Source organism: Anguilla rostrata, chromosome 8 (assembly GCF_018555375.3).
Source record: "Anguilla rostrata isolate EN2019 chromosome 8, ASM1855537v3, whole genome shotgun sequence".
NCBI classification, from domain to species: Eukaryota; Metazoa; Chordata; class Actinopteri; order Anguilliformes; family Anguillidae; genus Anguilla; species Anguilla rostrata.
The window spans coordinates 3146642-3160354 of record NC_057940.1 but is presented as its reverse complement, the minus strand read 5'-3'; positions in this window follow the sequence as shown (position 1 = coordinate 3160354).

Here is a 13713-nt window from a genome sequence, read left to right as displayed (position 1 = left end):
CTTTCACCGCGGCTGCTCGCCCGAGAGAAGCTCGCTGATTGCGGCGCTATTCACTCGAGATTACAGCGCGCCGCTCCTGGAACAGCCTTTTTTTTCGCGGAGAGACGCAATCAGCGTTTCCATTTTTAATAACCCAGGTGTTTCTGGCTCCAAACTCAATGTTTTTTTTTTTTTCTGACTGTGCTGCAATCAAAGAAATGGCTGCCAAAGGTTATATCTGCAGTCTAATGCGTTCCCCCCCCCCCCCCCCATCTCAGTTTAAAAAAAGAAAAAAAAAAAACAATTTCTTTAGAACTGGCGTCACATCCTGTGACAGAGCAGAACTTTCTTTTTGGTAAAAAAAAAAAAAAAAAAAGAAGAAAAATAATTTCTTGTACATTTGAAGTATCCGTGCTGCAAAATTTACATATCTATGTGCCTAGAGGCATAAAATCAAGTCAACAGACCTGCAATCAACCCCCCATATTTGTCACATGAACCCCTGTGAAATGCTTGGGAAAAGGGTGCACAGAAACCAAGCACAGTACGTTTCCATCATGAAATCCTCAAATGACATCAATGGATTTACAAAAAAAGAGAGGCATTTTTTAATCAGTGGTCACATAGATGACAAAGGATCATTCTACGTCCTTTTAAAGGTCATATTACACACCACAGACGTTTATAATCAATAGGAATGATATAGCAATCACTCATATTGACTTATTTCCACAGTATGAGGAATTGTTTATATATATATATATAAAGTGTGTGTGCGCGTGTATTTGTGTGTGTGTGTGTTTGTGTGTGTGTGTGTGCGCATTTCAGTTCAGCAGATACATTGCATTGCAAACACTTGGACGCATTATAGCTGATTCATGGCGATGTAGAATGCTCAGTATTATTTGCAAGTACAGTATGATGCTCTTCATTCAGTATTAATGAAACCATTACCAACATATTAGCGATCTGTTAATGGTTTCCACGAGGCCTGCCACGGGGAGTTTGGCTCACGAATCCACAAACAACAACTACAGCGTTGTCATTTTATCTATTTATTTATTTTTTACTGGCACAGCTGCTAATACCTGCTTCTCATAAAAAGTGTAGCGATTGGAATTCTGGGATTTGCCTGTCATACGGAATGACTGGGAAGCACCCCCCCCCCCCCCCCCCCCCACCTCACCCCACCTCACGATCCACACTGTCTGTTAGCCTCAGATCCAGTCACTAAAAGGCACATCCAACTACCCGGGGACAGAGAGCACACAGAATCCCAGCTTCACGTCACTGAAACCTCACTACTGTCTGTCTGTCATGCAGGTCACGGCATTACCACAAGGGGAGGGGAGGGGGGGAAAAGAGATTTTATATGTATATATATATTTCAACAGCATCTGCACAGTAAATCAAAGCATTTGGAAAAATAAGAAAGAACAGCACTCCCAGGCGTGAAATAAATTGAACAGGAAAGTAATTAGAGACAGAAAATTAAGCACAGCGAACAGATAAACAAGCTGCATAACCTATGAGTCAGGGATGGCTCTGTTTTGTATGTAAATGTCTGCCGTTCAAAAAAAAAAAACACGCTTTCCTTTTAAAACGTACTTAACCTCTCCAAGCTGAAAGCAGTAGGCCCTGTTAACCCCCCCACATCAGCAGGATGCATTCATTTGGGATCTCCATCTTGCCCAAAGCCAAATTCTACCTGTGTATTCCACAGCGCATAGTAATGCGCTTTTTAACCACCACCACCCCCCCCCTCCCCGAATTTACAGCGCACTCCTGCCGAGAGAACATCCTTTTAACTTTTAACAGACACTGAGCGCGCCTCTCCCTTCAGGTGCATGAAAGAGCGAAAAGCATTTAAAAAACCCGGAAAAACACGAGCCCCCTTCCTGCTGACACAGCTCCCGCTTGCAGAGCGTGCGCGCCGTCCCGTACGTATGGCGCCCGCGAGCCCGCCGGTCGGCCAATCCCGCCAGTCCGCCGGTCCGTCAGGGGAACAAGCTCGTTAAAATGAGATTACGTTCAGCGAAATCTCTCTTTTTTATTTAATAAGTGTTAGGAGAGTTCATATGAGTCCACGCTGGATGGAATGGTAAAGTGTTGAGCTGAGCATTTTGGTGTGCCCCTGACATTACTCTATGTGTAGAAGAAACATCAGGCATTAAGCATCAGTGATGTCCATCCATCCATCCATCCATTATCTTTACCCCACTTATCCTGGGCAGGGTCCATCCATTATCTATACCCGCTTATCCTGAGCAGGGTCCATTCATTATCTATACCCGCTTATCCTGGGCAGGGTCCATCCATTATCTATGCCTGCTTATCCTGAGCAGGGTCTATCCATTATCTATACCCGCTTATCCTGGGCAGGGTCCATCCATTATCTATGCCCGCTTATCCTGAGCAGGGTCCATCCATTATCTATGCCCACGTATCCTGGACAGGGTCCATCCGTTATCTTATACCCGCTTATCCTGGGCAGGGTCCATCCATTATCTATACCCGCTTATTCTGAGCAGGGTCCATCCATTATCTAAACCCGCTTATCCTGGGCAGGGTCCATCCATTATTTATGCCTGCTTATCCTGAGCAGGGTCCATCCATTGTCTATGCCCACTTATCCTGGGCAGGGTCCATCCATTATCTTATACCCGCTTATCCTGGGCAGGGTTCATCCTTTATCTATACCCACTTATCCTGGGCAGGGTCCATCCATTATCTATGCCCGCTTATCCTGAGCAGGGTCCATCCATCATCTATACCCGCTTATCCTGGGCAGGGTTCATCCATTATCTATACCCGCTTATCCTGGGCAGGGTCCATTCATTATCTATACTCGCTTATCCTGGGCAGGGTCCAGCCATTATCTATATGTGCTTAACCGGAGCAGGGTCCATCCATTATTTATACCCACTTATCCTGGATAGAGTCCATCCATCATCTATACCCGCTTATCCTGGGCAGGGTTCATCCTTTATCTATACCCACTTATCCTGGGCAGGGTCCATTCATTATCTATACCCGCTTATCCTGGGCAGGGTTCATCCTTTATCTATACCCACTTATCCTGGGCAGGGTCCATCCATTATCTATGCCCGCTTATCCTGAGCAGGGTCCATCCATCATCTATACCGGCTTATCCTGGGCAGTGTTCATCCATTATCTATACCCGCTTATCCTGGGCAGGGTCCATTCATTATCTATACCCGCTTATCCTGGGCAGGGTTCATCCATTATCTATGCCCATTTATCCTGGGCAGGGTCCATCCATTATCTATGCGCGCTTATCCTGAGCAGGGTCCCTCCATTATCTATGCCCACTTATCCTGGGCAGGGTCCATCCAGGGGGGTCCATCCAGGGGTGCTGGAGCCTATCCCAGCATGCATTGGGTGAGAGGCAGGAATACACACTCAACATGCCGACAATCTATCGCAGGGCACACACACACCGTTCACTCACACACTCATTCCTACACTTTCAAACCAACAGAAAGCCCCACAGGACAGCTACAGTAGGAGAGACCGACTGAGAACGTCTCATCAGAATCGGTGTGACTAAATAATGAGCTATTTTAAGACGTGCATAGAACGCCGTCAAATTATTATCATTTTGCATTATGAGCCTGTCATCTTGAAATAGAGAGGCTAGCATCAAACATAATGAACGATAATGATCATTTTGTCTGTTACAAATGGGATCTTGAATGAATATCGGAAACATCATAACCAGGGCCAGGGCGCTAATTTTCGTTTTTACTGCTACGTGTCTCGACGTGTTTTTATTTATTTATTTATCTATTTATTTATTTTAAAGTAACATTCGGCGCATTCTCTCCTCGTCAAACGAGCGTATCAGCTGAACACCGGCCTGTACTGGGAAAGGGCCCATATTCTGCTCAATGAAGTTAGCGGTTACAGGGGTGAAAAAGCATTTCTGTATGGGGAGCACTATTTTATAATACACACAGAATAACAGACAGCAATGACAGGGTCACTCGATTGCAATCCATTGAGCGGTTTTTAAAAAAAAATGAGGCGAGATACTTCCTTCAGACATTACCGCGTATGATCTGCAGATCATACCCAGAAGCGCCGGCTCTCGCGCGGCTATCCTCAGCGTTGTGAACCCACAGTCCTGAAATGTTTTTCACCGTTTTTTAAATTTTTTTTTTTAAGAATCGGAGTGAATCCTCAGAGAAGGTTGGCGATGACATCATCCACAGGGGTACCAAACATGAGCATTTAATACCCCCCCCCCCCACATCTTACATGGCTACATTGTATGAAAAGGCCAGATAGCAACAGACATGAGATTAGCCAAAATGACTTAGCTGTGTTTTGTCCTTACTATCTTTATTTCGGAGAGAACACCTGACCAGCATTAATATTTCTGCTCTGACCGAAATAAAATATGCCAAAAACATATTTTGAAATAAAATATTTTTAATCAAGATACTGCAACATGTAACAACATAGGGGAGAATATGAAAGCCGCAGCCATTTTAGATACCCCAGCTATGTTTATACACAATGCATCGCAGCACCTCCTGTCTCTGTACGGATACTGACACACAGAAAGGTGAGAGACAGTCCTTTCCCATCGTCAGCTCAGCGAGTGTGAGTCTGGTGCTAGCGCTCATATCTTAACGTCCCGCTATCTTCTCGATCCCGTTTGAATTCATCACCGTGCATTATTACTATTAAACAGATGCTAATGGACCTCTGTTCTCAATTTCGCTAATGCCCGCCTCATTAATTATGCATAAGAAATACCTTTCTTTTGGTCGAGGGGTGGGGGTGGGGGGGTTGCCAAGCGAGCGCCAAATTGCTTCCCGTGCCCCGTAAGGCTCATCTTGCGGTGTTTGACTGTTTCATAAATGATCCTTTTGAAAAGAAAAAAAATATTCTTTGTGAGCATATTTTAACAAAAAAGGCACCAGCCGGCTTTCTCGTCTAATTCGCGAACGTGGTCTCGTTTTATTTGTCCACCGCCATTGCCAATTTAGTGACATCCTCTGGAAATGATTATTCCAAGGTAATGGTGTTTACTATGAGGGATCATGTGACTTGTTGCCATGAGCTGAGGCCCACTTTAGGCTTAACGGCAAGGACACAGAAGAAGAGAGAATAAGAAAATATGACTGTTATCATTGCAATCGTGATTCAAACACATCGGCACAAATGTTGCGGTGCACTGGTAGGTTGTTGTCTTTTCATATTACGTACAGATAAAGTGTCACTTTAACAATAAATAATAATAATACATAACGGTGTCCCTTAATAATAAATTAATTAATAAATAAAAAGTCTTAGAAGGCTGTAGTGTCTGCTTAATTGAAACTGCAGGCATGAGTCCACTTACCTTGATGTAAAGGCAGCCCTCCAGGACTGGAGTTAAACCTGCAGACACTGCGGCCCTCCAGGACTGGAGTTAAACCTGCAGACACTGCGGCCCTCCAGGACTGGAGTTAAACCTGCAGATACTGTGGCCCTCCAGGACTGGAGTTAACCTTGAAGACACTGTAAACATGTGATATTTATTTTTGGGCTTCAAAGTACACTTAAAAATCATAACAATAAACTACATGGTAAATGCCCCCTCCTTCAGTTAAATTAGTCCCTTAAGGAACATTAATTAACATTAAAGGAAACCTCAGCCTCATGGAGAGTGGGCAGTAATGTAAGAACAACAGATGGAAAAGGTTTGGAGGTCAAAAGGTCATGTGAAGAATCCTATAATGTGAAAATCCTAATGAAACACAAGAGGAACATACAGTTCTGATAAATAGCACGTTGGGAAGAAGTCACAAAAAAACCCACATTGTTGGATATTGATTGCTCAACCGCCACCATCTGTTCATTTTAATTCCAAGCCATGATCTTGATAGATGTAAACATTTACGAGGCATGTTTTTTGCCTGAATGTTTATCAGACGATTTGGGGGTATTTTTCAAGAGCTGCGTTTTTCAAAGAAAAGAAAAGAACAGTGAACAGCTCATTAGAGAGTGACTGATGACTGTCTTTCCTGCGAGCCCAATGTTATAATGGCATCTTTGGGAATGCCTGGCATGCTAAATTTGTCTTCCAATTTCCCCTTGAAATACACACATGCAGAAAACATGATACCATCGCTAAAGACAGAGGCCTTATCTGCGACTGGCTCACATCAATAATGCCAGAATCCTGACGATCCATCTGCGGTGTGTGTGTGTGTGCGTGCGTGCGTGTGTGTATATGTGTGTGTGTGTTGGTTTTCGAGGGGGATGGGGTTAGGGAAAGACAAATTTCATTATTGGAAGTCTGAGTGTAAGTGAACACACAATGCAAAAAATAAGACAAGAGAATTAGTCAGCCTTCTGAAACACCAGTCTGAGAATGAATGCTAATTGCGACATAAAAATGTCATTCTGGATGAATGGAGAATCTACCGCTCTTTGTGCACAGAGTTAATTGTCATTTTTTATTCACATATTTTTTTAACGGCAGTAGTAATATGCATTTCTTTTGTTTCCCGTAAAGAAGTGAAAACTTTGTACAAATACCGTCTCTGCCATGACAGACCTGAGGGCATACTTTTGTTACACAAGTAACGCGATTGTATGAAATTAAATGAAATAATACAATTTCATGCGTGTGTGTGTGTGTGTGCGCACCACCCTCTCCCTGCCCCATCCAACCCCCCCCCCCACCCCCCTCCCCCCCCAAGAAGCATGATTAGCTCTCTGCAACAAACTAAAAAAGAAAAAAGAAAAAAGAAATCCAAGAAAGTTTAAGGGCTCAGGATTCAATTAAGATCTGTCCTTAAAAAATCTGACTTATACTGCCGGTATAAATTTCACAATTGTTTTCTTCGCAAACACAGTCAAATGACTTTTGGCGATGACTGAACTTGCTAAACTATTTGAAGGGGGTGGGGGGGGTGGGGGGGGGAACCCTGTCTCTTACGAATATTTCTGGGACAAATTCTGGATAGAACTACTGTAGCTTGGAGGTGCAGTGGTGGAAAAATCCAGGTTCAGATAGTAAAAGTTCCTCCTCAGTATTTTTCTTCCAAGCACCTGGATTTGCTAACTGGCACAGTTCTTTGGCTAGAAGGTAGAACTAATTTGGGGAAATCAGCTGGCATTTAGTTCATTGGCAGAAGACACACACGGCAGGACTTTTACTTTCTGACCCCTGAACTTTCCACCTCCATGCTTCAGAGCTCAAGTTTACTGCTTTATAAGTCTTTATCTTTTTCTTTTTTCTTCTTTTACACTTTCATTCCTTTCCTTTTTTCTCCCATTTTATGCAATCATTTAAAAAAAATGTTTTTAACTGCAATTTTTTGTCTTTTATTCCCTGTGTAAAGCAGAATTGCCATGGTGTTTTAAAGGCGCTATATAAACAACCTTCCCATGCCTTATCTAAAGTTAGGAGCAACAGTGTCCTAAATTCTGTAGAGGGAGGAGAGCTGTCCGAATTCGGGAGTGATGTGTGACTGGGGGTGCAGCGAGTCGAACCCTGGAGCCACACAAGTTTAACGGATTATAGTTTCCTCTCTAACGCCAGAGCTGAACAGAGATTTACAGCACGACACCTTTAAAAAAAAAAAAAAAAAAAAAAAAAACAACAAAAAAACTGGATTTATTGGACGTTTTCCTGAGAAAATGCAGATACCAGTCCAGCCAGATTTTTGTACGTCAACCATTTAAGAAAACAAAAGCGCAGTAAGGTCTGCTTAGCACTTCAAACGGCCCTGTGCCAGTGAACCGAGAAACAGCTGCTCAGATCACAGAACTTTCCCATGAAACCGTTCGAATACATCACTGGAAAAAACATTACATGACAGGCATTTAGCAAACGCTCTTATGCTGGGCGACTTACACAACTTTTTACATGGTATTTACATTGCATACATTTATACAGCTGGGTATATACTGAAGCAATGCAGGTGAAGTGTCTTGATAGCACTGTACTCCCTTCTACCTTACATTACAGGCCTTACACATTACACGGAGCAACTTACACAACTATTTTTTTTTTTTTTTTTTTTTACAAAGCATTTAAATTGCATACATTTATACAGGTGGAGCGATGCAGGTTGAGTACCTTGTTCAATGGGTACAACGGCAGTGTCCTTCCCGGGAATCGAACCTGTGACCTTTAGATAAACGCCATTGACCGCAGGTGTTAAATTTGGCTCCTCTCCGCAGTGAAACGCAGCACGTTGGTTTGCGTGAGTCCACTCACATTTCCCTCTGGCTGTTGTTCTGTTTTTATCTGGGATTTTAAAAAAGCAAACATGACTATCAGCTGATTTTCAGGCAAATCAAGGAAATGCGTTCAGATGACCGGTTTTGCGTCAAAGGCAAATCATAAGGGTGACACAACGTTAAAAAAACACCCGGCAACAATGTTCCGTTACTTCACCAAAGTGATCTGATGGTGTCATTGTTTAACAACTCGTCTTTTAAGCACCTTTAGTCCGAAGGAGAGGTGCACCTAGAAGAACACGGGCAGTCCCGAAAAGACCCGTTCAGGACCTGCAGCGCTCCTGTCCTGCAACAGTCCTTCTGACTCTCAGTGACAAGACTAGCAGCCATTACTGAACTGGGAAGAAACGAAAAAAAAAGATTTATTACCACGACTTTATATATGGTCTGATGTTTTTGCGCTATGGTATGATTCATCGTGTTCTCTGCTGTCACGATGTCTCTGTCCTTATTCCTTGTCGACAGCAGACCCAAAGGGGCCTTTCGTTTAGCGACGAGGTGTACATTTCTCGCGTGCCGCGAAAAGGTAGATAGTCTATCGGCGTGATTTATTTGTTTATTTCTTTATTTATTCATTTATGATTTATCACAGAACCTGGTAATAATAGGACGAAATTGCAGACAATTTGTTGCACACGATGAATATTTTCAATGCGTTAATCTCCACCCCCCCGTTCAATAATGCGCTTATGAACGACGTGGGTTTTAAGCATTACAGCGATTTATGAAATCTGGAGCAAAGCCGCGGCTTAAGGCTGGATCTGGTTTACGGGCGATTCAAAGGCGGTAATTACCCTGACACAACTCAGCGGGAATCACGGCGTTATTATGGAAAATCAATTTGTCATGAAATAGCGGAGATGATATTTCTCACACGGATAAATTTTGAGACATGTTGCCTGACAGAGGGACGCGAAAATCTCAAATAACCTGTTATGTGAAGAGCCAGATGTTTAATTGGACGGATAAAATAGAGCTAATGTATGTCCTGAAACGTAATTGGGCACGGTGATGTAGCAGCAGAATCTCACTTGAGTGTTTTTTTTTTTTTTTGTTTTGTTTTTTTGAGCTTGCTTAAATAAAGCACTGATTGGTGGTAATTGCTGACTGCCACCAGTAGGGTTGATAGACAACTGGTCTACAATTTTGCCGAAGTATTACAACATAGCGTTCTGTGTAGACGTGCTCAGTTCCACTTTCACCCATATTCTGTTCCTTTAAATCAAACCGAATGAAAATGTTGAGAGAGACCACGAAGAGAAAAAGAAAATGTAACTTTAAACCTGATATTGACGCGAGCTTGACGCCAAAAAAATTCTTGTGGTTTGATTGACGGGCCAAAAACAACCCCCCCCCCCTTTTTTTTTTGGTGGAATGCGTTCCAGAACATTCCCACAGATCGTTTGAATTTATTATGGTTAAGATCCACGCATAGGAATGGCTCTGAGCTGATATGCTTTCGCCATCTTTGGGCATATTTTGTGCCTGTGACCTCTTAAGTAAGGTTAGAATAGGAACACACACTTTCGTTTTTTTTTTTTCTGTGTTGCTGTTATTATTTCTGTGGAGTTTTGTGAGAACTGTCCGTCACGGGGACTGGGCTAATTACACAGCAAGCGCGCACTGTGTTATGATTTGTCTATAAATCCTTTATGAAATGCTTTGTTATATCAATCAAAATGGGGATTGAACACAGGGGAATAAATATAAGGAAATTGTATTAATTTTTTCCTATATAAGGCCTTAGTATTAATGCTATACTATATAAGTCCTTAGTGTTTAATGCTATACTATATAAGGCCTTAGAATTAATGCTATACTATACAAGGCCTTAGTATTAATGATATTCTATACAAGGCCTTAGTATTAATGCTACACTATACAAGGCCTTAGTATTAATGCTATACTATATAAGGGCTTAATATCAATGCTACACTGTATAAGGCCTAAGTATTAATGCTATACAAGGCCTTCATCGCACATATTCAGAGTCCAGTTTTGGAAAGGTTTCAATGAGAAGAGTACCGAAGATCTCAGAGCTGTACAGAGTGGCTGCAGGTATCAAACTTGTGAAGAAAGACTTAAAACGCTTAATCCCTTGGAGCTCAGCAAACTCAGGGGATGCTTGATTGAGGTTTTTTGCATTTTAAAAAGGATTAATAAAATTTGCGCAAAGAAGCCATTTCAGGTCGAGTCCTCTTCTTCATCGAAGCAAGAGAGCATAGTCTGAAAGTTCCCACCCCCCCCCACCCCACCCCCCCCAACCCCCCACCTCCCCCTCACACAGATTTATAAATGAATGGAACAAGGTCAGCTTTAATGGGTTCAGTAACAGGCTGTATAAACTGTGTGGTTCTTTCAACTATACCTGGGTGCTGGATTCTTTTTTTAAATGGTGCATAAAGGTCAAACATTTGCCTTGAACTATAAACCATGAATACATAGAAAGTAGATGCATTGTAAACATATACATAGATATTATAATTCTGTCATTAGCGGTATGCATGTTGGCCATGTGCAGATGCAATTTAATTATAATATTTATCCATTTATCCATAATAATATATTTTGGGACACATGCAGGTAGTCACATGCAAGTATTCAAGGCTGACGGTTATCATTTTGTCATGAAAACACGATAGAGGACAGGTGTCAAAAACATTTAAAGAAAACTCTAATACCATTCCTACGACAATTCCCTCGCAATTTTATAATTAATCCAAGGGATCGTTATCTGCGTCTCAACAGGTACGAAATGTTTGTTCCTTGGGGTTCACACCTGTTTGACGCCGTTGGCCGTTGATCGGGAGATGAAACCGTTTTTTTTTTTTTTTTTTCCCCAGTGATTTGTGATTTGTGATTTCGCAGATGATAGGTGCGATTTGGTGTGTCGCTGGGTAACCCGCACACACCTCCTGCAGCGCGGAGCCAAACGCCGACGGGCTGCATGCTGCGGCTGCACAGGAGGAGCCGGCTGGCTTCACCGCGGGGATCGGCTGCGTCGCTGTTGGGGGCTCCCTGGGGGAACGGCGTGACCTGTTTTCCACGTTCCCCCTCCCGCCCCCACATCCCCCACACCCTTCACCCCCCTCGCACCCACCCACCCCCCCACCCCCCCCCCCCATCTTTGCCCCACGGCTTTCTCATGGTGCAGTCTCCAGCCAGGCATGTGACAACTAACAAATCAAAAATTACATGAAGTCTGATTCCCTGTTGATTTTTTTTACTTTTATTAAATTGGGTGGGGGGGGGGGGGTGATCAATTGCAATTTCTGTAGGTTTGACCATATTGTTGAACTGGTTAAAATTATACAGTCCACCGTATTTAAATTTTTTTGTACTTCACTCAGGGGGAAAGCAGAGAGGGTCATATTCACAGACACTGTTACGTGTCTAAAACAAACAAATCAGAATAACTGGACACACAAGGTTCTTTCATGACACCGATGATATATGTTTTTTGATTTAAGTTTTTTTATGAGGCCGGTCAGCCAGTCGGGTGACTTTCTGCAGCTAAAGCGCTGATTCTTAGTGCTGTGATGGGCCCCAGGGGTGCTGGATCCTGACAGTTTAAGTGCCGAACTGTGATTGGCTGCCCTGCAGGCTGGACGCATACACTGGGCGCGGCACCCCCCAGGGAGCGAGGGAGTCGGTGGGTCTCAAGGCTCCGCTCTGTTGCGCAGCTCGGCTCCTCAGGGGGAATGGGTGCCGCCGCTAACTCACCGCTAACAAAATGCTAATGCTCCGCTAACACACCGCTAACCAAATGCTAAAACACTGTAAACGCACCGCTAACACACTGATAATAAAATGCTAATGCACCACTAAAGAAACACACCGCTAACCGAACGCAGCCCTCCAATGTGTGATGACTGACTGCACAGCGCTTGCCTAAAGTTTTAGAGGACACTGCAGCAATGAGATGGGCCTGTAACTCTGGCTCACCATCCCAAACAGAGCTGCAAAACAGTAAAAGCGCGTGGGAACAATTGCCTTATATTTTTCTTATTTATTCTGGCAATCATTTACACAAATGACAAATACACCTAATTTATTTGGTTGGTAAGCTTCTTGATCCAAGGTGACTCTACAGGCTACTGGCAGTTTATGTAACACGGCATTTATACGGTCATTGCCCGGGGCGTTTCTTCAAAGCTGCTTCAACAAGCTCATACTACTCACACATAAATGAATGCTAATGCTATACAAAAGGACGTGGAACAATTCCAGCCTTTTCCAACCCCTCGATTTCAGCCACATAACAGAAACATAATCCACTGTTCTCCGACTCCTCTTCCTCAGCCTTATCGACACTTCGGGATTAAGTTTCCTCCCCAAAAAAAGTTTTCCATGCAGTGTATCCACCCATATTGTTTCCTCTCCAGGCAACCATGGTCTCCTCCCAAATTTTTACCTTTGAGCTCTCACCCCTTCTCCTTCTCCACCTCCACTCCCTCTCATCCCCCCCCCCCCACACACACACACACACTAGTCATTGTTTCCGGCCTTGTACCTTTTAATAACCTCCCTCTTCATCTCCTCCTCCAAAAAGCCAGCTGTTCTCCCTCAGACCTCCAGAAAGATTGCTGCGTATCAATTCTCAAAAGGTCAACGCTAGATGCATTTAGTACTCCAAAAACCAGGGACCAGCCCCTCTAGGCCAGTTCCTTTCGAAATTTAGTTTATACTCCAAGAACTACAGAACATGCAGTTTGCATATGGCTGGCCTCCTGCTGCAGGATGTTCTCAGTCCTCATGATTCGGTCTCTGCTGGTGGTGTCCAGTGGAGGTGGGGATCTTATTTCATTTTGTATATTATATACAGGGGTGCCTCAAGGATCAGACCACGGCCCCCTGCTGTTCTCCCTAAACAGCTGCACCTGAGGCTGAGCATCACTTCCCAAAAACTGAGCCATTGTTCTTTTTTCCTCTGTGACACAGGTTTCAAAAGAGCTTACCTGACTGATGTTTCTACCAGTATAAATGCCTGTATGACTTTGTCTACCTCCCTGTGAGGTCATCCACTGCAAATCTCTTCCCATTTCTCTTTCTTTTCCTGTCTTTCTGTATGTATCTTCTCTCTCGCTCTCCCTCTCTACCTTTCTCTCTCTTTTTCTTTCCCTCCCTCCCTCCCTCCCTCCCTCACTTTACCTCTCTCTCTTTCCCTCCATCCCTCCCTCCCCTTCTCTCTCTCTCCCTCCCTCTCTTCCACCCTCCCTCTCTCTCTCTTTCCCTCTCTTTACCTCTCTCTCTTTCCCTCATCCCTCCCTCCCCCTTCTCTCTCTCTCTCTCTCTCCTTATCCCTCCCTCCCTCCCTTCCTCCCTCCTCTCTCTCTCTCTGGGCCTTGGACTCGCCCTGCACAGCTACCTCACATTCTCAGCTGCACCTGCTTACTTTTTCGAGGACTGTCATCCCTCCACCCCTCCCAACCTCACCGCTGCTCTCCACAGCTGCTGAACCCCTGC